A 10,369-nucleotide genomic window follows, 5' to 3' on the forward strand; every position below is an offset into this window, starting at 1 on the left:
GACAACATTTGGTTAACTTTTGGTTTGTGCCAATATTGTGCTAACTTCTTTTCATTATTTTCTCATACAATCCTTTTAACAATCCTATGAGCAACAGTAAATATTAGCCCCATTTATAAGTAAAATTATCCTTAGGAAAATTAAATAGGAAGAACTTCCCATTTCCAATCCAAGATTAAAGAAGCTTGAAGGTTACTCCTGTCTCCAGAACAAGAAAAACAAACTGTAAGCCTAAATTCGTTAAAGAATGAAGTTTATGGGCAAACTGCTGTCCCAAAAACTCGACGGATGTTTGAATGCAGAGAATCATAGCTGAACAGAAGTAGCCCAAAGCTGGAGGAGGTGCCAGGATAGAATAACTGAAATTGTAATAAAGGAATTGTTGGAGGCTCAGGAGGCACTAGCTTGAGAGTTAACAACTTTAGGGGTGCTCAAATTCGGGGGTGTATAGAACATACTTTTATGAATTTCACCTCCTGGAGCCACACCAGGTACTCACTGCTAGGACTGGAGAAAAATCCTCTCATGCTTCTGGTAGAAAGAAGGGAACTACAGCCATTTTTGAAATATGCCCAGAGCATTGGGTTTTCAATAACAAAGACCTTTCCTCAGGATAAACTATTTGATGAAGACCAAACAAACATGAGGAAGGAAAATGCCCATGCATATTCAACTCCAGCTCCTCTAGCCCTCCCATCTCACCTAAATGAGGAAGGGGAAAACTGGAAGCACATGTGAAGGTCAATGCCCAGCAGCCAGGCCCACTGAAAGACTGAGACCTAATCCTAGGTCTATGGGACATTTCTCCTTCCTCTGCACCTCACCACATAATTGGTGCTCCTGTATAATAATAGGGGGTTGCCGCTAAAAGAACTGCAAGCCTCGTACTCTAATAAGAAGTAGTCTATAGGGAAACTCCAAGACAACAAGGGAGATAAAAGTAAGGACACTAGACAAAATTTTAGCCTCTGACATCAGAACCACAGCAAATATTAATCACAGTCTAACTCCTAGCCATTAAACATAAAGATCACAATGAAGGCCTATTGATTTCAGTTACTTTTGCACAATACACCATGTAGATTTCAACAAAAAATTACAAGGCATACTAAAAGGCAAAAACACAGTCTGGAAAGACAAGAAAGAATCAGAACCAGACTCAAATATTGTAGAGATACTGGAATTAAGAGACTAGTATCAGGGGAAACCATCCCCCGGTATTCAATGTAGGTTCTTTTCTATTTCCCTAAGTGTCAGCCAGTCTGAGAAATAAAGGGAAAGAGTACAAAAGAGAGAAATTTTAAAGCTGGGTGTCCAGGGGAGACATCACATATCGGCAGGTTCCGTGATGCCCCCTGAGCCACAAAACCAGCAAGTTTTTATTAGCAATTTTCAAAAGGGAGGGAATGTATGAATAGGGTGTGGGTCACAGAGATCACATACTTCAAGGGCAACAAAAGATCACAAGGCAGAAGGTCAGGGTGAGATCACAAGGTCGGGGCAAAACTAGAATTACTAATGAAGTTTCATGTCCCACTGTACATGCCTTGTCATTGATAAACATCTTAACAGGGTTCAAGAGCAGAGAACTGGTCTGACTAGAATTTGCCAGTCTGGAATTTCCTAATCCTAGCAAGCCTGGGGGCGCTGCAGGAGGCCATGGCATGTTTCATCCCTTATCTGTAACTACATAAGGCAGACAGCCCTAGATTAGCCATTTTAGAGGCCCCCCTGGGAATGCATTCTTTCCCCAGGGCTGTTAATTATTAATATTCCTTACTGGGGAAAGAATTCTGTGATATTTCTCTTACTCATTTTCAGTAATAAGAGAAAAATGGCTCTGTTCTGCCCAGCCCACAGGCAGCCAGACTTTAAGGTTATCTCCCTTGTTCCCTGAAAATCGCTGTTATCCTGTTCTTAAGGTGCCCAGATTTCATGTTGTTCAAACACACATGCTTTGTGAACAATTTGTGAAGTTAACACAATCATCACAGGGTCCTGAGGAGACATACATCCTCAGCTTACAAAGATGACAGGATTAAGAGATTAAAGTAAAGACACACATAGGAAATTATAAGAGTATTGGTTGGGGAAGTGATAAATGTCCATGAAATCTCGACAATTTATGTTCTTCTGTAACGGCTTCAGCCAGTCCCACCGTTCAGGGTCCCTGACTTCCCGCAACAGATTAGGAATTTAAAATAACTATAATTAAATGCTAAGGGCTTTAATGGAAAAGGTGGACAACAGGCAAACACTGATGGGCAATGACACAGACAGATGGAACCTCTAAGAAATAATCAACCAGAAATGCTAGAACTAAAAGTTAAAGTTGGAAAGGTAAAAGAAGACAACCTGATATTTGCAGCCAGATCTGGCTGACGGTAAGCAAAACCATACCCATGAAATGTCACAGTCCAGCCTCCTTTCAAAGTTTAACTAAGAGCAGGAGACACAGAGTGAGCAATGGAATGATGCCCATCTTGGTAGGTTCACAGCCAGCAGCAGCTTGAAATTTAAGTCACTTAAGTCTTCAATTTTTTTAATTCCAAATCCTAATAAGCATCTTTGTTCTGAATATCTGATACCTTAATTTTCTCTATCTGGTGGCTCAACTCTCACATGTTGCCAAGTGGCAATATTAGGGGATTTTTATTCCCCACTATGTAAAGTGAATGGTGAAGCACATTGGCATACAAAGTGCCTTCTAGATCTCAAGTCCAGTGACCCTAGATCCAGCCCCTTTTGTCTCCTAACTGCCCATCTGCTGTCACTGAGCACCCAGCTTAAGAGAAAGGCACTGGGAGTGACTTCCCCTCACCAAGAGGAGCAGTACCCTGGTGAGTCAAGGCCAGCCCCTATGACCTGACAGGGAACCTGAAACATTTCCACACCCTCTTTTCAATGTGGGAAGAATACAGAAGCAACCAAATTAACCCAACAGAAAGTAGGCAGTGTGAAATGAAGGAATGTTATGGCCTCGAGTAAGTATATCTTCACCACAAGCACTATTGGCTCTTAAACAACCTCTGTATCGGCTCACAAAATGATTTGGCCAACTCTGTGCATCTGGGGTCTGTACTGTTTTCTGTTAAAAAAAAAAATCTTGAAAGCTGAAACAGCTTATTTAAAGAATGTCTGTATGCTCAAACTGCTTTCTTTGTTATAAGAACATGTTAAGGCATATTGGCTCAGGCTGTGCTCATGGAATTCCCAAGGAGCATGGATGAGCTATGAACATCCTGCTGGCCCAAACCCTACTAGTTTTTTAAAGGAGCATAATAGCAACCCCCACAGTGCTCTCCCTGCGCTGGGAGGAGGCAGTACAAAGACGGCCCCATAAGGACAAGGCCAGCCTGGAAAAAGCAGGAGCAAAAGATATGGTGTGGCTGACTTTGATCCCCTTATTTAGGCTATTGCGTGAAGTCTGAAAAAGGCTTTGATGAGTTTATTTGAATTTTGACTCGGGCAACTAAGATTTTTTTTCCAATACCAGTGGATGACTTTCACCACAATTGAACAGGTACTACCTTTAAGTGTTTTTATGATTCTTCATTATTCAATAATTTGGTGTCCTCTATGGCAATATGGATTGCAATTTGTGAATTTAAGAGAATCATATTTCAAAACATTTATTGTATCTAGTAATTAAATTTTGTCTTCTAATTCTAAACACATTTCCCATGTTTGGGGAAAAAAGTGGGCATTATGTAGTTCTAAGAAGTCTCTTTCTATCAAATAAATGGGGCCTGAGGAAACTAAGAGAAAAACCTGAGTCCCTTGTAAAGGGCCTAGCTGAAAAGCTAAAGGCTAAGATTTATATGCCAGTACAGGGGTATTAGTGACATCCACCAATTGAAGTGTTTGTTTGCTCCAAGGAATGAGGCCTTGTAATAACGTGGGATTTACTACAGATAACACAACTGCAGTGTCAACAAGAGCTTGTGTTTGTTCTCCATTTCAAACAATTTCTATTTCTCTCATAGTGTTAGTAAGGAGGAAGAGAAACTCTTTCAGTTGCTTGGAGAAACTCCATTACATCTCCTCTTCTTTTGCCTGTTGTTGTTCCCTCCATTGTGGTTTCTGACAATCTTTCTTAAAGTGTCCAGGTTTTTGCAGTAATTACAAAGAAGAGTGTGAAGTCCACTCTGAGATTTATTGGAGTATTTTGAGGTTCAGCCTGGGTGGATAGTTGTTTGAGTCACAAGTTCATAATCTTTTCAGCCTTATTCTTTTGTTTGCCTTTTCTCTCTCTCTTCATTGATTAAGGTATAAGATAACTGATCAATAACTTAAGCAAATCATAAGTTTGGGAAGTAGCCCAATTAGGCTGTTATCTTTGTACTATTAGTGCCAATTCTTCACTTAACCTGTTTAACGAATTGGAATTGAGGAGAGCATCATTTTCTTGTTTGTTTGTTTGTTTTTGAGACAGAGTCTTGCTCTGTCACCCAGGCTGGAGTGCAGTGGGGTGATCTTGGCTCACTGCAAGCTCCACCTTCTGGGTTCACGCCATTCTCCTGCCTCAGCCTCCCAAGTAGCTGGGACTACAGGTGCCCGCCACCACGCTTAGCTAATTTTTTGTAGTTTTAGTAGAGGCAGGGTTTCACCATGTTAGCCAGGATGGTCTCTATCTCCTGACCTCGTGATCCACCCACCTCAGCCTCCCGAAGTGCTGGGATTACAGGCGTGAGCCGCTGCACCCCGCTGAGAGTATCATTTTGATGGTGGGCACAGCTCTTTTCAGAGAATCTTCAATATTGTTTGGAAATTTTTTCAAATCTATCAAAATATGGCATTACTGACTCACCTGGGTTTTGTTGACATTGGTGTATTTTATCTGAGGCAGCCACTCTTTGGAATAGTAAAGGAATGGCTCTGAACAAAGCCTTTGCAAACTCACAGCCATGTCTTCAATCTTCTGAAAATGTATAAAAGTCCTTCAGCCAGCTCCTCTGATTTGCCTTAACTAGCCAATCTTCAGCTTTATTTTGTGATTCTAATGTGAACTAATTGATATAAATCAGAAAAAACAGGGTCATAAGCTCAAATATTCAGTTGAAATTTCCTAACAAAATCAGTAGGATCCTGGTGCAGTCAGGAAATTCCTTAATGATGCCTTTAAGTTCTATCTTTCACCATGTTTGATAAAATATGTTAAATTTTCTGGTATCAAATACCAGCTGTTCAAGAAATGAAGGAAGTGGAAGGAAGGGGAAGAGAAGGCAAGTCTGGGTGAGGCAATTCAGATAAGGAGGGATAAAGAGATGTAGAAAAAGGAGGATGAAGAGAAAAAGCTTCAGCAGTTTTCTTTAATTCAGAAATGACTTTAGAGTTCTTTCTATTTTCTTCCTGTGGGCAAAGAGCTTTGCCAAGGCCTTTGGGATTCTTCTAAGTACCATTGAAAGTAACTCTGCTCATCGTTTAGTTTTAGAGGCAGTTTTTCCAATTGTGCACATAAATACACTAATTTAGGTATATAACAGTACCCCATTTCGGTCATTGTAGGTTGGGGCCTTCATGAGTTAAGTGAGACTATTATTCTGGATATTAACAGGAGGTGTTACAATAAGTATGGTACATGAATCTGGCTGGAGTTCCTAAAAGTGGATGTCTTCTTATAGCGGAAGAATTGGGCTCAGATGGATGATTTTCCATCATTTGGATTCTCTTCTTAAATGACAAAAGACTGAGAGGGAAAGATGTTTGGGATCTGGTATGCTGCTTAATAGGGAGTACACCTTGAAGTGTCACTCAGGAATTGCTTGTCCCCTCTTACATGTTTCAGTGAAACCCAGGAATCCTGGGCACTTAAGGCACTAGGAGATCTAGTTTTCATACATGCCCATCTAGTTAAGCAAGATTGTCTGTATGCTCTTCTATGGGGATTTCCTATGAGACCGTTGCATGTAGGAGTGATGAGCTCCTGCACTCCCGCAAGATCTTCATCATCTAAGGTGCCTTTTGGGTAGGAGGAATGGAAGAATGGCATCTCTTATCTTCATCCTCACAAAACAGCTTTTCCTTGATTTTCATCACTCAGAAAAATCTTTAGATATAACAAATGAGCCAAGCTTCAGAGTTTAGCCAGGCTTTTTTTTTTCACCTTCTCTTTTCAGAGGAAGAAACTATTTCTGTTCCTGACCAAAATTCCAATGAAAGACAAAGTTGTACAAACTCTAAAAGTAGTTCTACAAATAACCCTTGACATCAGAGAAAAGTGGAAATTACAAATCTGTGAAAAACAGAATCTCTAAAGAACAAAAAATAAACTCCTACCTTAAAAGCAGAGGTTCAACTCCAGCTGCATGGAGCATAAAACCAAGTCATTTGAATAAAATCCGAGTTTCAACCAAAAAGTCAGGAAAATTAAAAACCTGAGTCTCATCAAAAACCTTTCTGCTTCTGATGATGTCCAGTGAATGAAAACCTTAGTGTTGGCACCAAAGCATCAGGTGTTGGTGAAACAGCAGGGCTCACTGGAGGCTCACTAGTGGTGACCATTTGTGGTCACCAAAGTGTCAAGATAAAGTAACGAAAAGAGTCAAAATCTAGTTTAAAGAGAGTTTGTTTAAGCACAAAGTTTGAGGGTTGGCCATCCACTAAGCATAGGTCTCAAAGAAGGGAAGTCAGTGTTCTAAAGTGTAGAACTTTTGGGTCACTTATACAAAGTTTACAGAAGTTTAGCAGAATTTCAACATCATTTTATGTAATGCTTAATGTGTAGTTACAAGGATCTGATTAGTCAAGATGGTCTTTTTCTTTCAGGAAAGTTATATGTAATTGATGATATAACAGTCATGGAGTCTTGAGTACTATTTGATTGAGTTAGGTACAGGACAATAAAGGAGGAAGATAATCTATAACAAAGATCAGCAATTAGAATTGGGAAGGTCTGGTCTCTGTTCTCTCATAGTAATTTACAGAATAAAAAAAGTGAGGAAGAGAGTTCCTCTATAATCTAAGAAGTAAAATTGTAAATACGCTATGTGACTCAGTCTCCAGGGCTTAATTTATCCCTTGCATAATACATTTAGAGGATCTTGAAATTGTATTATCTTTTACAAACTTGAGGTACTTCGCCAGACATGGTAGCCTGCTCATGTAGTTCCAGCTACTCTGGAGGCTGAGACAGGAGGATTGCTTGAGTTCAGGAGGCTGGGGCTGCAGTGATCCATGATGGTGCCACTGAGCTCCAGACTGGATGACAGAATAGAACTCTGCCTAAAAAAGAAAAAAAACAGAGGCTAAATTTGCTGAGTTCTTCCAGGATTAATCATTTGTGTTTGTTTCTTTATATTTGAAATGCAATGTGGCTACATATAAAATTCTTCAGCTGCACTTTCTTTCTTTTGAAGTTTGAAGACATTAATCCACTAACTCTGCCACTACATATTAGAATAAGAAAATCTAACACCAGCTTAATATTTCCTCCCTTAAAAGGCTAATGTTATCTGGATGCCTCTACTTAGGATTCTTTCTTTACTTTTGACATTTGTTGGCTTCACCAAGATGTCTCCTGGTAGTGTTCTATCATGCTCCTCTACAACCCTGCTTCCAAACTGGACTAGGTTTACTTCCTTGAGGATGGTGTGTATTTGCCCATTTCATGCCTGGAACCTCCTTCCTCTCCTCCCCATCTGCACAAAACACATTCATCTTCCAGATTTCAGCCCAAACATCACTTTCTCCAGCAACACTACCCTGACGCCTTCGCACCCATCATTGCTTTGTGTCCCTGCTTCAAGTTTTCCATGGTGGTTCTACTTCCAAGGTATTTCTCTGGCTTTATGCAACTACTTATTCATTGTCTATCTTCATGAGCGGACTATAGATATGTTGAAGGTGGTGGCTAGGTGCATTTTGCTCACAGTTCATCCTCCATGTCTGTTTTAGGACTACCATACATCTATGTTTGCATGGTGTAGCTGCTTAAAAATATTTGTTGAATGGAATAGTGAGCTGGCAAAACTATCAAGAACATCCTGCATCCATAGTAATTACTAGAACTATTGATTATTTCTCTATCATGATAAAGTCTACGGAAATTACCAACATTGTTTATACCATTGACTTTAAAACATACTTAAGTAGCAGATATCAACAGGAAAAGTCAAAATTACTTCAAAAATAAACAGCCCTGTTGAGTCTAATTCATTTTCATTTTATGAAATGAGAATAAATCAAAATATTTTACTAATGTTTTGGGTCTGTTTCTTAGAAAATAACCACATGCCTTTAAATAATAATATACATATGTTTACTTTGGTCTCCTCAAAAGTGTTGATACATCATTACGATATATAAAATTTACATTCTTTCAGGTAACTTTAATGCCCAATTTGTTTAGCTTTAATACTGCTATTAAATAGATTCAAGACTCCCATGTAATTCTCTCGTTTCTTTTACACTCACATTTTCAGTGACTGAAATCTTCAATTAGATTCCTCAAAAGAAGTTTCTCTTGACAGAAAATGTTTGCCAATTTTGAGCTGGTGCTCTAACCTCCTTTGAAATATCATTTTACCCCAGGCCCAAAGTATTACCATCATTGTCCATTTCAGTAACCCTTTAACCAAACCACCTTCATTCTTTTCCTGAAGAAGAGGGATCCAATAGTTACTTAACTTCTGTTTGGGACAGAGACTTCCTTAAATCATTGATTTAATTTTGCTTGGTGATGGTTTATTCAAAAAATTTAACACCAAACATTTCTAAACTGGTTATGCTATCACAACTTCAAATAACTTTTGAAATTTAAACTTCTTACATAAATAAATCAATTCAAATGTTAAAATTAATTGATGTAGGCTGAACCTGCCAACCAGCAATAGATAAAAGAATGAATATCCATGTTGATAGGAGTTCTATGATTTGGGAAAGTCCACATCTTCCAAATAGTTTGTAAACAAAGATTACCTGGCTCTCAGGAACTCCTATAAAATAAATGTCCAATGAGAAGACCGTGATGTGTTTTACTATTATATTATCCAAGACAGTAGCCATAATTCAAGCAACAAATTGTTTCACAAGATTGCCCAAGTGAGCAGATACACATTACCCATGATACTGAAGGAACATTGGTGGGCAATCTTAGGCATCTGGTTACAGATGCTTCCGGAGCACGTCCTGCCTGCCAATTAGACCACCTGGGCAAGACTGCAAAGGTGGGACACAGACAGGAATCCAAACCTCCAAGACTCTGAGCACAAGTGGGCTGCACACATTCTGCTTATTCTGCTTAATGTTTATTCTCTGGTGGATTGAGCCTTATACTTACTGAAGGAGAGTTGCTAGTGTAATGGTAGAAAGAAAATTTCTTGATTGTATATTCCCAACTTGGGAAATGAAGCAAAATTGACACTTGGTCCTGCTTCCAAAAATGACTAAGTATTGCAAATACCACATTCATGGAAAAAGACACTGCACCTTAAAATGAAACCCATAAAAGTTCATTCCACCCGGTTCTGGTGGATGAAATAAGTGAAATTGTGCTTATTTCTTTGGATTAGATACAAGAGGAAAGGTTGGTTGAGTATGGGGCCAGAAGGCCACCCTCAGTACTGCAGCAATCCATTGCTTTTACATACTCACGTGATCAGAATTTCCCACAGAATATTTTCAAGAATTCAAATTCTATGAGAATTCTGCTTTGTTAAAACAAAAAATAAAAGGACTTGGAAGTGCTAACACCTAGATTCTTTTCTTAAGGATTCAAAATCCCACTGATGAACTTAACACTCCAAGACATTCTGCAGGAAGGAAACTTGTTTCACTATTTCCCAGGAGGTCATCAAGTTCATGTCCCTATGCAGTCCACTTTTTTCAGAACACTGATTAACAAGCTACAGAAATACATTTCTCTAGATATTTTAATATACGTTTATTATGTTCTCTAACAATGAAGAAAGGAGAATTAACATTTATTCAATTTCAACTACATGAAAGGCATTACACAATGAGAATTTATGTACTTTTGCATTTGTTATGTCACCTTCATCCTAAATACTTCTTTAATCTCAATGCACAAGTTCTTTTCTGTAAACTAATATGTCTGATCCTGAAACGATTCCTTTATTCCTTCCAAATTGAACACAGAACCTCAAAGTGTACAGCAAGATTAAATGTCCCATGTATACCCCAACTTAATCTAAAGTTTCCAAATTTAGTAGACTTCTACAGGTACATGAGAGTTCTTTATGCTGATATTTCAAAAATAATCCCATGAATGAAAAAAATACTACATAAAATTCTGGTTTTTGAAGGTTTTTACTGTAAAATTTTTCAAGAAAACTCAGTATAGAAAGTTCCTTGAAACCATTGTTTTGAATTTTCTTCAATATAATAGTCTCACTTCTAATTGTACAAA

The sequence above is a fragment of the Pan paniscus genome, chromosome 12, assembly GCF_029289425.2.
Source record: "Pan paniscus chromosome 12, NHGRI_mPanPan1-v2.0_pri, whole genome shotgun sequence".
Lineage (NCBI taxonomy): Eukaryota > Metazoa > Chordata > Mammalia > Primates > Hominidae > Pan > Pan paniscus.